General features: G+C 42.6%; 1 long non-coding RNA gene across 1 annotated transcript in view; it reads left to right on the forward strand.

The window, feature by feature from the left end:
* Positions 1-12,418, forward strand: part of LOC132402089 (uncharacterized) — a 108,315-nt gene that overhangs the window by 3,829 nt on the left and 92,068 nt on the right. The gene's annotated exons all lie outside the window — the stretch shown is intronic.

A 12,418-nucleotide genomic window follows, 5' to 3' on the forward strand; every position in this document is an offset into this window, starting at 1 on the left:
GCAAAAACATCATCCCAATTCACACCCGCAAGTTCTAGCCTTATAGCCTCATAATTTGCCCTTCCCAATAAAAAAAGTTTCCTGTCCTGTCTGATTCTATCCTTTTCCATGATAATGTTAAAGGCCAGGGAGTGGTGATCACTGTCCCCCAGATGCTCACCCACTGAGAGATCTGTGACCTGACCCGGTTTGTTACCTAATACTAGATCTAGCATGGCATTCCCCCTAGTTGGCCTGTCAACATACTGTGACAGGAACCCATCCTTGACACACTTGACAAACTCTACCCCATCTAAACCATTGGAACTAATCAGGTGCCAATCAATATTAGGGAAGTTAAAGTCACCCATGATAACAACCCTGTTATTTTTGCACCTTTCCAAAATCTGCCTCCCAATCTGCTCCTCAGTATCTCTGCTGCTACCAGGGGGCCTATAGAATACCCCCAGTAGAGTAACTGCTCCCTTCCTGTTCCTGACTTCTATCCATACTGGCTCAAAAGAGGATCCTGCTACATTACCGACCCTTTCTGTAGCTGTAATCGTATCCCTGATTAGTAATGCCACCCCTCCTCCCCTTTTTACCCCCTCTGTATCCCTTTTAAAGTACTGAAATCCAGGAATATTGAGAATCCATTCCTGCCCTGGTGCCAGCCAAGTCTCTGTAATGGCCACTACGTCATAATTCCATGTATGTATCCAAGCTCTCAGTTCATCACTTTTGTTCCTGACACTTCTTGCATTGAAGTACATGCACTTAGCCCTTCTACCTTACTACCTTTACACCCTTTATTCTGTTTCTCTTTCCTCAAAGCCTCTTTATATGCTAGATCTGGCTTTACTTCATGCACTATACTTGCAGCTCTCGCATAACCTTTATCCTCCTCCACCTCTAACACCATCTGCTCTAACACTCTGATTCCCCTCCCCCTGCAAATCTAGTTTAAACCCCCCAGAGCAGCACTAGCAAACTTCCCGCAAGGATGTTAGTCCTCCTCCAGTTCAGGTTGCAACCCGTCCCATCGGAACAGGTTCCACTTTCCCTGGAACAAGGCCCGATTGTCCAGAAACATGAAGCTCTCCCTCCTGCACCAACTTCTTAGCCATGTATTTAGCTGCATTATCTTCCTATTTCTAGCTTCACTAGCACGTGGCATGGGTAGCAATCCTGAGATTGCAACCTTGGAGGTCCTACCCTTCAACTTTGCGCCTAACTCCCTGAACTATCTTCGCAGGACCTCCTCCTTCTTCCTATCCACATCATTGGTCCCTACATCTGGCTACTCACCGTCCCTCTTGAGAATACTAAGAACTCGATCTGAGATAATTGCGGACCCTGGCAACAGACCATCCGGGATTCTCGATCTCTTCCACAGAACCTCTTATCTGCCCCCCATCTATCGAATCCTCTATCACTATTGCTCTACTCTTTTACCTCCTTCCCTTCTGAGCTGAGGGTCCAGTCTCAGTGCCAGAGATGCACCCATGATTGTGTAGCCAAGTTTTCATCAAACACAATATATAAGTTTGCTGCTGGCACCACAATTGTAGGCCGTATCTTGGGTAGTGATGAGTCTGAGTACAGAGAGGAAATTAAGAACCTGGTGGCATGGTGCAAAGACAATAACCTATCCCTCAACGTCAGCAAGACGAAGGAATTGGTTGTTGACTTCAGAAGGAGTAGCAGACTGCACAACCCCATCTACATTGGTGGTGCGCAGGTGGAACAGGTCAAAAGCTTTAAGTTCCTCGGAGTGAACAAATGACCTGACTTGGTCTAACCAAGCAGAGTCCACTGCCAAGAAAGCCCACCAGCGCCTTTACTTCCTGAGAAAGCTGAAGAAATTTGGCCTGTCCCCTAAAACCCTCACTAATTTTTATAGATGCACCATAGAAAGCATTCTTGTAGGGTGCATCACAACCTGGTATGGAAGTTGTCCTGTCCAAGACGAGAAGTAGCTGCAGAAGATCATGAACATAGCCCAGCACATCACACAAACCAATCTTCCATCCTTGGACTCACTTTACACCGCATGCTGTTGGAGCAGTGCTGCCAGGATAATCAAGGACATGACCCACCCAGCCAACACACTTTTTGTCCCTCTTCCCTCTGGGAGAAGGTTCAGGAGCGTGAAGATTCGTACAGCCAGATTTGGGAACAGCTTCTTTCCAACTGTGATAAGACTGCTGAACGGATCCTGACCCGGATCTGGGCCGTACCTTCCAAATATCTGGACCTGACTTGCACTACCTTACTTTCCCTTTTCTATTTTCAAATTATGATTTATAATTTAAATTTTTATTATATTTACTTCGAGTTGTACTTCAGGGAGTGCAAAGCGCAGAATCAAATATCACTGTGATGATTGTATGCTCTAGTATCAATTGTTTGGTGACAATAAAGTAGAGTAACCACTGCAACTTGTCCCTGGTAGGCCATCCCCACCAACAGTATCCAAAACGGTATACTTATTGTTGATGGGAATGGCCACAGGGGTGCTCTGCTCATTCTGTCTATTCCCCTTCCCTCTCCTGACAGTCACCCAACTACCTGTCTCCTGACTCCTAGAGGTGACTATTTCCCTGTAACTCCTGTTTATTTCTGCCTCTGCCTCCCGAATGATCTGAAGTTCATCCAGCTCCAGCTCCAGTTCTCTAACTCGGTTTGTCAGGAGCTGCAGCTGGATGCACCTTCTACAGGTGTAGTCATCCTCCCACAGATTCTGCTCAATCTGCTGAGTCCATCCAGCGGATTGTTTGTTGCTCCCTTCCACCATTTACAAGGTGCAAGTGCAGAAATACCCTCCACTTCACTGGACTGGTGCAGCTCCAACATCTCTAAAGAAACCGGAACCCCCCTCAACAAAGCAGTTTGTTGACTGATATAACCTGTACGAGTAATTATTCACTATCACCACCACTCTGACTGCATTATACACAGTCTTCAAAATGCACCGTGGTTATTCACCTGCTCGACTTTGTACATACTTTCCTCCCACCCCCAGATCACTAACAGAGTCAAGAGCAGATGCATGGGAACATCAGCATCATAGATTCCCCTCCAGGTCACACACACTAAACTAACCTGGAAAGGTATTACCAATTAGAACCCTGGAGCACCCCACAGCAGAACAGGACTAACTTTTCCAGAAGGATTGCAGAAGTACAAGACAGCAGCTCATCACCCACTTCTCAAGGGCAATTAGATATGGAGAATAAATGCTCCTGCCCCACTGACATTATCATCCCTAATTTGATGAGAAAAGGTAATAACAATTCACTCTCATTCCTACTGCCAGCAACTAACTGCATTACTTAGGCCATCACAAACAGTGCCAGCTTCATTAGCAGCACAGTAGCAATCTCAGTGTCACTATCGCTAACACTTTTTATAACCATTGACCATCTTCTTCAATAGTCCTTCCAGAATGAGGCTGACTTACTTCCACTCCGATTGTGTGTGTTGTAAGGTTGCTGATGAGGCCAATGAGCCAATGACAGGATTGCTGACGGCCAATTCAATGTGCTCCTTCCGGAGGGTGTTGGCTGCTTCTCTGTCTTTGATGAGTTCATCCTGCTTGTGGCTCTTCACTGGGTGGAAGCTGTGGTATTTGGGCCATATATGATTTGAAAGTACCCATGCAGGACTAGCAGCAAGTTGGCAAGCCTCCTGTGTCCTCTTCTTGCACTCTCTGCACTTTGGTTTCCAGGATTTCTGCTACATGTATCTGTCGAGCTATTTCATTCTCTTTGAGGAATGGCGGAGCTTCCAGTCGTCCTAACTATTTATTGTTTAGGCACTAGTGTTCATTTTTTAGCATTAAATAGCAAGTCCATATCTTTCATCATCATCTGCTGCTAACATTGTATTTTTGATTTAATTTATTGTCTTAATAGTGAATTTTTGGTCATGTATTTATGTAAGACAAAACCCGCCAGTTGTTCAGTGTCTAATAATATCCTTGCATTTGGATTTAATTTGATTGAATCATCTGGGCACCAGCAACATTAAAATGAATAACAAAAAGTTTTCACATTTTGATAAATATAGATTAATCAGCAGGGGATTTGTTAACCTTGTCAGAATGAATAATCACTCTTAATATTTTTTTTATTTCCACCTCACTAAAACATGTTCCTCCGCTGGAAACACATACTTCAATCAATTAAAATAAGAGATTAAGCAGATAATTTTAAGTGATGTTGAGGAAATGTTACATATGCCTTGATCTTATTTTAGCATATGACATATGTTAAATATTCTACCTGAATTTGTGTCTTTAATAGCCCATTACATAAAAATGATGCCTAAAGTAGAAAATGCAGCAGATTGAGCGAGACATAGTTTTAAAAAAAGCTGTAAATGCCAGTGCAACCCTCTCACTGGGTTCGTATACAAACCTGGCTCATGAGTTAACTCTAACAGCCACATGACTCAGTGGTGAAAAGGTCACATTCCATCTACGGCTGGTATCTTTTGGGGTTCAACCACACAGGAAAGTTGGGATGTTCAGGGAGAATGCTGTGTGAGTACTGCTCCATGCAAAATGATCATTTACCAGAAAATTAACAGATCGTACAGCGGCAGAAAATTACAGAGGAGATATATTTACCAAAAGTTCAACTTTAACAAACACTTACAGAAAAAGAAAAAAAAATAGAAGGGTCTGTTACAGTTAAACCAGCCTAATCGTGTACCTGAATGTTGGAGCCCATTTCTGGGGTACTCAGGTGTATTGCTTTGCTCACGCGCTGAACCCACAGTCCATGTGAAGGCACTCTCCACAGTCAGAACTTCCCTCAAAGACCATCACAAATGAACTGGCTCTTTTAGGGGTACAGTATTGGCCTCCCTCCTTGGAGCCATTCACCTGCACGAAGCACTTTGTACAATGGGGTCTCTCCTTAGAATGGCATTCTGCGGCATATTCCCTCATGCTCCACCCTGCAGCTCCCACCGAAAAGAGCCCAAACCAGACCATTGTCCTTCAGAAATCTGCTCCTACCCAGCACTCTTGGATGTCCCACTGGGCAGGAAGATACAACGAGTACCAAGGTAACCCTGAATGGCTGACCCACGTCCTAGGTTGGACAACATGACTCCTTATCTTTAGCTGAAGCCAAAACACTCTTACTGGCAGGACACACTGCTTTTATGGAAAACCGCTAAAATAAAAATACCTCACAACATAGCAGTAGAAATCTTACCCAGGACATTACGTAAGGAGATGACATTAATTGTGAATCAGACAGGAGAGCATCAATAGGTTATTGCTTTCAGTATGTGTAGAAGGACTTGGGAGTGCTTGTGCATGAATTGCAAAAGGTTGGTTTGCAGGTGCAGCAGGCTATCAAGAAGGCAAATGGAATGTTGGCCTTCACTGCTAGAGGGATTGAATTTAAGAGCAGGGAGGTCATGCTGCAATTGTACAGGGTACCGGTGAGGCCGCACCTGGAGTACTGCGTGCAGTTCTGGTCCCCATACTTGAGGAAGGATATACTGGCTTTGGAGGTGGTACAGAGGAGATTCACCAGGTTGATTCCAGAGATGAGGGGGTTAGACTATGAGGAGAGATTGAGTGGCCTGGGACTGTACTTGATGAAATTCAGAAGGATGAGAGGAGATCTTACAGAGACAAATAAAATTATGAAAGGGATAGATAAGATAGGGGCAGGAAAGTTGTTTCCACTGGTAGGTGAGACTAGAACTTGGGTGCATAGCCTCAAGATTCAGGAGAGTAAATTTAGGATAGAGATGAGGAGGAACTGCTTTTCTCAAAGGCTGGTGAATCTGTGGAATTCTCTGCCCAACTGAGTCTGAGCATTTATTTATATGGCCTCCCACATTACCAGTCACTTTTCCTGCATGTTATTTGGAGAGTCGTGCCAGTCCCTTGCAGAGGAGATAGGCACCATCTGTCTGCAGCGTACTTTCCTATCTGTAACGATTTAACTGTTTCTCTTCCAGATAAATCCTGAACCACTTCGTAGAGGACATTACTAACAACAAAGAGAATTTCACTTCTGATAAAACCCGCCAAGTATTTGACGAAATGAGACATGGAATAAGGCTCAGCACCAGGGGAACCTCTTCCCTACAGTCACCCGGGTGGCTGAGGTGAACACCACGTGCAGTGGCACTGCGATCTTCTGCAGGAAGCACGTCTCTATCAGTATCTTCTCCCTCAATGGCTTCAATGCAAAATCTATCGAATTCTGCACAAATATCAAAGGCTACCTCAGTAAATATATTTAAGGCTAGGTTGGATAGATTTTTGCTAAGTAGGAGAATTAAGGGTTATGAGGGAAAGGCCGGTAGGTGGAGATGAGTCCATGGTCAGATCAGCCATGATCTTATTGAATGGCAGAGCAGGTTCAATGTGCCAGATGGCCTATTCCTGCTCCTCTGTCTTATGTAATTCTCCAAACACAACAGAATATTTCCAAATTCCCACCCCATTCTTATTCCGTCTTTTAGTCAGAGTCACCAGGTAAACCTTATTGGAGAAGAATTTTGATGTAAGCTCGCCATCCCTGAAGGTAGCCATTTCTAATGAATTTAACTCTTACTGGGAAGGGAATCACAGGGTGATTTGGACCCATCATTATTGTCATACAGACAAACTAATAGGCTAAACTATGGCAGAGCTACTATAACTAGTCGAGTATATGACTCTAGTAAATTATCCAAATATTAAAGTCAGATCATTCTGTCATGAAATTAGGCATCTCTCTTACTAACAAAGGGCAGTGATGTCCTGAAAGTTTATCTGTCAGTGTTGTCTGATACCAGGTCAATAAGTACAGTAATTTTGTAGATTTGTGTTCATCAAAGTTATTCAGTGATGCAGGGCAAAGGCAGGGCTAGGGATTGAAAAGAACTATCAGCTATGATTTCACTAAATGCTGGAATAGGCCTGAGGGATAATTCTGTTCCTTAGCTCTCAGGAGGGTGATCAGACTAAGAACAGCAATTGAAATGGATAACATGAATGATATTTCAGACAGGTAAGAACACCTCAGGCAGGTCTTGGAACTTGGATGAACATTTCCCTGGAAGATTAAGTGCAACTTTGTTACAGTGGTGAATGTATGCCATCCTACCATTTGTTAATTGGCATCACCTCATTTTCTTAACATTGCAATGAAGTATCAGTTTATAGGCTGAGAGAATGACAAAATTTTTGGCTTTAAGGAGAATTTAATGTCATGATACTAAGGCTGATAGTTGGTGTAAAAGCAAATTGTGAGATTCTTCAATAGGAAGGCCTCCCAATTCTCATAAATTGAATCTATTTGTTTAAGGGATTCACAGGAGTTGTCTAAATACCTAGATTTCTGGACTTCTTGCTATTTTCATTAGTTTAATGACTTTGGTAAATAATTGTCTGAAATTATTGATGACATACAAGCTCACATACAATTAGGAATGTTTCCAAAATAGTGAATTATTGGTAATCTATTTACCTAAGGCATAACCTGTCAGTTGTTCAGTTTGAACTTGGTTTCAGTGAGTGCTCAAATCAAAATGTTCATTGGGATTAAGAGTCCTGCCGAGGTTTTCTAATGCGGCTCTTCTGTTCTTTTATTGGAACAGTTGAAATTGTTTTGTAAAAGTGATTGAACTGTTCAGGAAAGTCACGATTGTTGCGATACGGATAAAATTTTTCAGAAGGGGAGCCTTTGATATTTGTGCAGAATTCGATAGATTTTGCATCGAAGCCGTTTGAGGGAGAAGATACTGATAGAGACGTGCTTCCTGCAGAAGATCGCAGTGCCACCGCACGTGGTGTTCACCTCAGCCACCCGGGTGACTGTAGGGAAGAGGTCCCCCTGGTGCTGAGCCTTATTCCATGTCTCATTTCTTCAAATACTTGGCGGGTTTTATCAGAAGTGAAATTCTCTTTGTTGTTAGTAATGTCCTCTACGAAGTGGTTCAGGATTTATCGCGAAGAGAAACAGTTAAATTGTTACAGATAGGAAAGTACGCTGCAGACAGATGGTGCCTATCTCCTCCGCAAGGGACCGGCACGACTCTCCAAATAACACGCAGGAAAAGTGAGTGGTAATGTGGGAGGCCATATAAATGCTCAGACTCACTTCTCAACTTATTTATTTTTTACATTATTCAAGGGTTCAGAAAACAAGTCAGCTTTTATTAGCTGTTTTGCAGCTCCATATTCTCCGTTGACAGTTTAAATGTCGCAAAGGAAGCCAGAATTAAGATTATTGGTTGCACACGAGGATATGGCTTCGTTCAAAAATTATTGTCAATAATCCCACAGAGGGTGATGTATAATACAGAGCTTTGTGCCCCTGTCAGAAACACTACATTAACCTGTAAGCTGATATTACCCTACAGTCAACATGGAGGGTCAATTGAAGACGTCCCGCTTTGAAAAATATCTCCTAAACTTTAGCTATTACTTTCTGTTTCTTGAATACAAAACAAATGCGGAAGCGAATTCGACGTGGGAGAAAACATGTTTTATGTAATTAAAAAAATCTGTGGCTACTCGTTACTAACTAACTGTGTTTTGGATAAGGGGTAAATCCAGATGCTCACTTAAAGATGGCCGTCACAGCCAGGAAGATTCGGAGCTTTACCTCCGATTGTATTTAATATTAATGGGGATAAATAAGGTAGCGAAGCACGGAGGTTTAAGGAAGAAATTCCAGACCCCAGGGTTGACAGCGGACAAATAGCTCCAGCAACAGAGCAATTAAAATTCACAGTTTGAAGAGGCTTGAGTTGACAAGAGTGTGGAGATTTAATGGAGTTGTAAGCTTGAAAAACGAAGGAGGAGGCTAAAGAAGACTCGAAACCAAGCATAAGTGATCTTGCGGGATTTGGAGCAAATGTAGGTTACTAAGGAATGAAATAGACTAGGTTCTTTGCTTCACGAGCACACAACTGAATGTTGGGAATGAATTTTGAACTCGGAAAACATTGATAATGTCTACGAACAAGATACTAAAAGCATGTGTGAGAATTCTACAACACGTAAACCGAGGCAGGAACAGTGTTATGTGGCTAGAAAACTGCCCAAGATTCCATCATTCGTTTTAGCCACAAATAGGGCAAGGTCGGCTAAGTGACTTAGGAGGTGGTATTAATCATTTCCGGACTGGATTCTGCTGAGCTCAATCAGCGGTTCTTCTTTTCTCAACTGGGTAAGTGTCAGTCGTTTCCAGTTGATTTCAGGCGCCATTTTGGAATTTGTGGCTAAGTTGCACCACTTTTTCGGACTGTGTTTCCTGAGGCTGAACAGGAAGGTTCTGAGAACTCTGGAATAAAATCTGTTGAAGTCATCGAGGGCGTTATGTAGGATTTAGCTGGGGTCCATTGGGTGACTGTTGACAGGTAAGAGACTTTTTAAAAAGAGTAGCAGATTCCTGTTAGACATACCAAGTTCAGAGAATCCTGGCAGACGAGAGATATCGAGATTATGGTAAGGAAAAGAAAGAAGTGCACATGATATTTAGGCATCTGGGTATAAATGAATCCCTCAATAAGTTAAAATGTTTAAGAGCAAACTTGAGGGAAATCAGAAGGGCAAAAAGAGGGTTTGAACATGGATTTGGCAGGCAGGGAATCCAAAAGGTTCTTCAGTAATGTTAACAGTAAGATACTAACCAAGGAGAGGCTATGCTCTGTTGAAGACCATCAGCCTGTGTGAGGAGATACAGGTGTGGGCTGAGATTTTTAATGTCTTTCTCCTTGATATTTACTAAGAAGGATGCCAAAGAAATTAGAGTAATGAGTAGTGATTTATTTGATCATTTATTTATTGCAGCCTTTAAGGCCAATAACTTGGGCAATCCCCAGAGCCTGAACAAATGTACCCCAGTACCTTAAGGGGGGGCATCTTTGCTTCATTGGTAGCCACCAACGAGGTTCCAAAAAGGTAGCAAGGAAATTTGAGTCTGAATTAAGTTGTAGGGAAGTTACTGGACACAATTCTGAGGGATAAGATCTGCCATCACTTGTATAGTCGAGGTCTGATCAGGAACGGTTAGCATGGTTTTACATATTGGAGATCATGGTGAGTAAGCTTTCAGAAAAAGATGGGGCAGTGAATATTATTTAAATGGAGTGTGTTAAGGCCTTTGAAAAGGTCCTGCATGGCAGGTTGATCTGGAATGTTGCATTATTTGGGATTAAGGTGGAGCGAGTAAGGTAGATTCAGAATTGCTGTGATGATGGGAAGCAGAGTGTGATGGTTCAAAGTCGACTCTCTGATGAGAGGCCTGTGAATAGTTGGGTTCCCCAGTGTTATTCATTATTTATGTAAATGATTCTGATATGAATGTACGTGGCATGATAGGCAGGTTTGCTGATGGTACCAAATTAGCAGTCTTGATAGTGAAATAAGTTACAACGAATTATAAGGAGATCTTGATCGGTTAAGGAGGTGGACTGAGAATTGGAAAGTGGATTTTGAAATGACGCTATCTAAGCTGAAGAGGGTGCAGAAGAGATTTATGAGGTGAGGATGCTGGCTGGACTAGGTGGCCTGAGTGATAGGCAGGGGTTGGTATTGTTGGATCTTTATTCCCTGGAGAGCAGGAGAATGTGGGGTGACTTCATAGAAATTTACAAAATCATAGGTGGACTGCCATAGTCCACAGGCTTGGGGAGTCCAAAAAGGAGCACATACAAGATGGGAGGGGAGAGATTTAAGAGAGACCTGAGAGGTAACTTCCTTACACAGATGGCAATGAATACCTGGAATGAGCTGCCTCAGCAAATGGTCAAGGTGGATAAAATTGTAATGTTTAACATACATTTGGATAGGTACATAGAGGAGGGGGACTTAGAGGGCAATGGGTTGATCATAGGCAATTGGAACTAGCAGGGAGAATGCTATGGTGGGCAAGGATGTTGGTCCAAAAGGCCTGTTTCCGTGCTGTATTACTATCACTCTTGACCTGAAACGTTAGCAGGTTCTCAGTCCACAGATGCTGAACTCATTTGCTGACCATCTTTTGATAAATTATACATTTTAAATATGTTATTTTTATAATGCTTAAGGGTTTAAAATTTGCAAATGTTGCATTGTTTATATTTTAAAGCATTAGACTAAAATAAAACATGTTTATGTTTCTGAATGTCAGAGCCATTCAGAAATGCACTGAAGATCTCCACATTGTGGATTAGCTTGTTCTGGCTCACCCATGTTACACCATCGTTAAAGACCTTTATGAAGGTCAAGGGCTCAGTCCTCTGCCCAAGAGGTCAGGGCGAGTGACCTTAACCTCAAGGAAGTAGATTTGGTAGAATAAAAGATATAGGAAGACGGAACAAGCAACTGTCTCCTCTGAGGAAAATCCAGCCAGCTAGCTTTGTTCTTTGTTTAATTGGAGGAATGCACCACATGTTCAACAAAAACAGTAAGACAAGCATGAAGGTTAGAGAATTTATGGAAACTATTGCTAGGGATGGCTATGTTTAACAACAGAGAAAAAGCATTGAGGAAAGAGGAGGAGAGAGAGAGATGAACATTTGACCATAGTTTCTATGATAACTTGGTTTGTTCATTCTGCAGGGAGATTTATAACAAGTACATACTCGATTTATGCAGAAATATTTAGTAGGGTAATGGTCTCCTCAGGTGGTCTCATGGAATTGAGGAGGACTTGTTTCCATTTTAGTTTGGAGGATTCTGAAATAACAGGAGACCCGAAAAGGACCACCAGATCCATCATAGGTGGAGAGGATGGATGGGTAGTTTAAAGATTGATTCCATCATTCCACCACCTGTGCTGGGCTTTTGTAAACTCCTGATGCACAAGCTTGTGGGTCTTGGTATTATCCCTAATGCTCTTTCATTTTGAGTGGTAATGCACCTACTGGGGCATTTATGTTTTCAAGAAAGCTTTGAGCACATCATTGAATATTTTCCTCTCCTCGCCTGATCATCTCTCGCTGTGAGAGAACTTGCAATAAGGTGCCTTCTTTCTGGAGTGTAATTTTGGTGATCAGCAACATAAACTGCAAACTGGGCCAAGTTTATTAGGACTTCAGTAATGGGCTTGCACATTCAGTAATGGGAGAGGGCACAGATATTGTTTTTTAGGATTTCACAGAGGCAACACTGGCTTTTCCTCCCCATTGCTTACAGGTCCCTGCAATAATTAATCTGAGGTTCAGAATCATATGATCATGCAAGGAAAGGGTGTGCAAAGGTTCTAATTGCTGCCTGCTAGAATATAAGCTGTGGCCGGTTTATCTTCAAACATTCTTGCCTTCTGGCATCCAAGAACTGTAACATAAAACAGGATATTGAACTTCAGTAATGGCATCGCCTTTGCTGACGCACACAAAAGGAACTCAGCAGGCGAGGCAGCATCAACGGAAACGAGTAAGCAGTTGATGTTTCGGGCCATGACCCTTCATCAGTCCCAATGCTGCCTGT

The sequence above is a fragment of the Hypanus sabinus genome, chromosome 11 (assembly GCF_030144855.1).
Source record: "Hypanus sabinus isolate sHypSab1 chromosome 11, sHypSab1.hap1, whole genome shotgun sequence".
In the NCBI taxonomy this organism is placed as follows: Eukaryota; Metazoa; Chordata; class Chondrichthyes; order Myliobatiformes; family Dasyatidae; genus Hypanus; species Hypanus sabinus.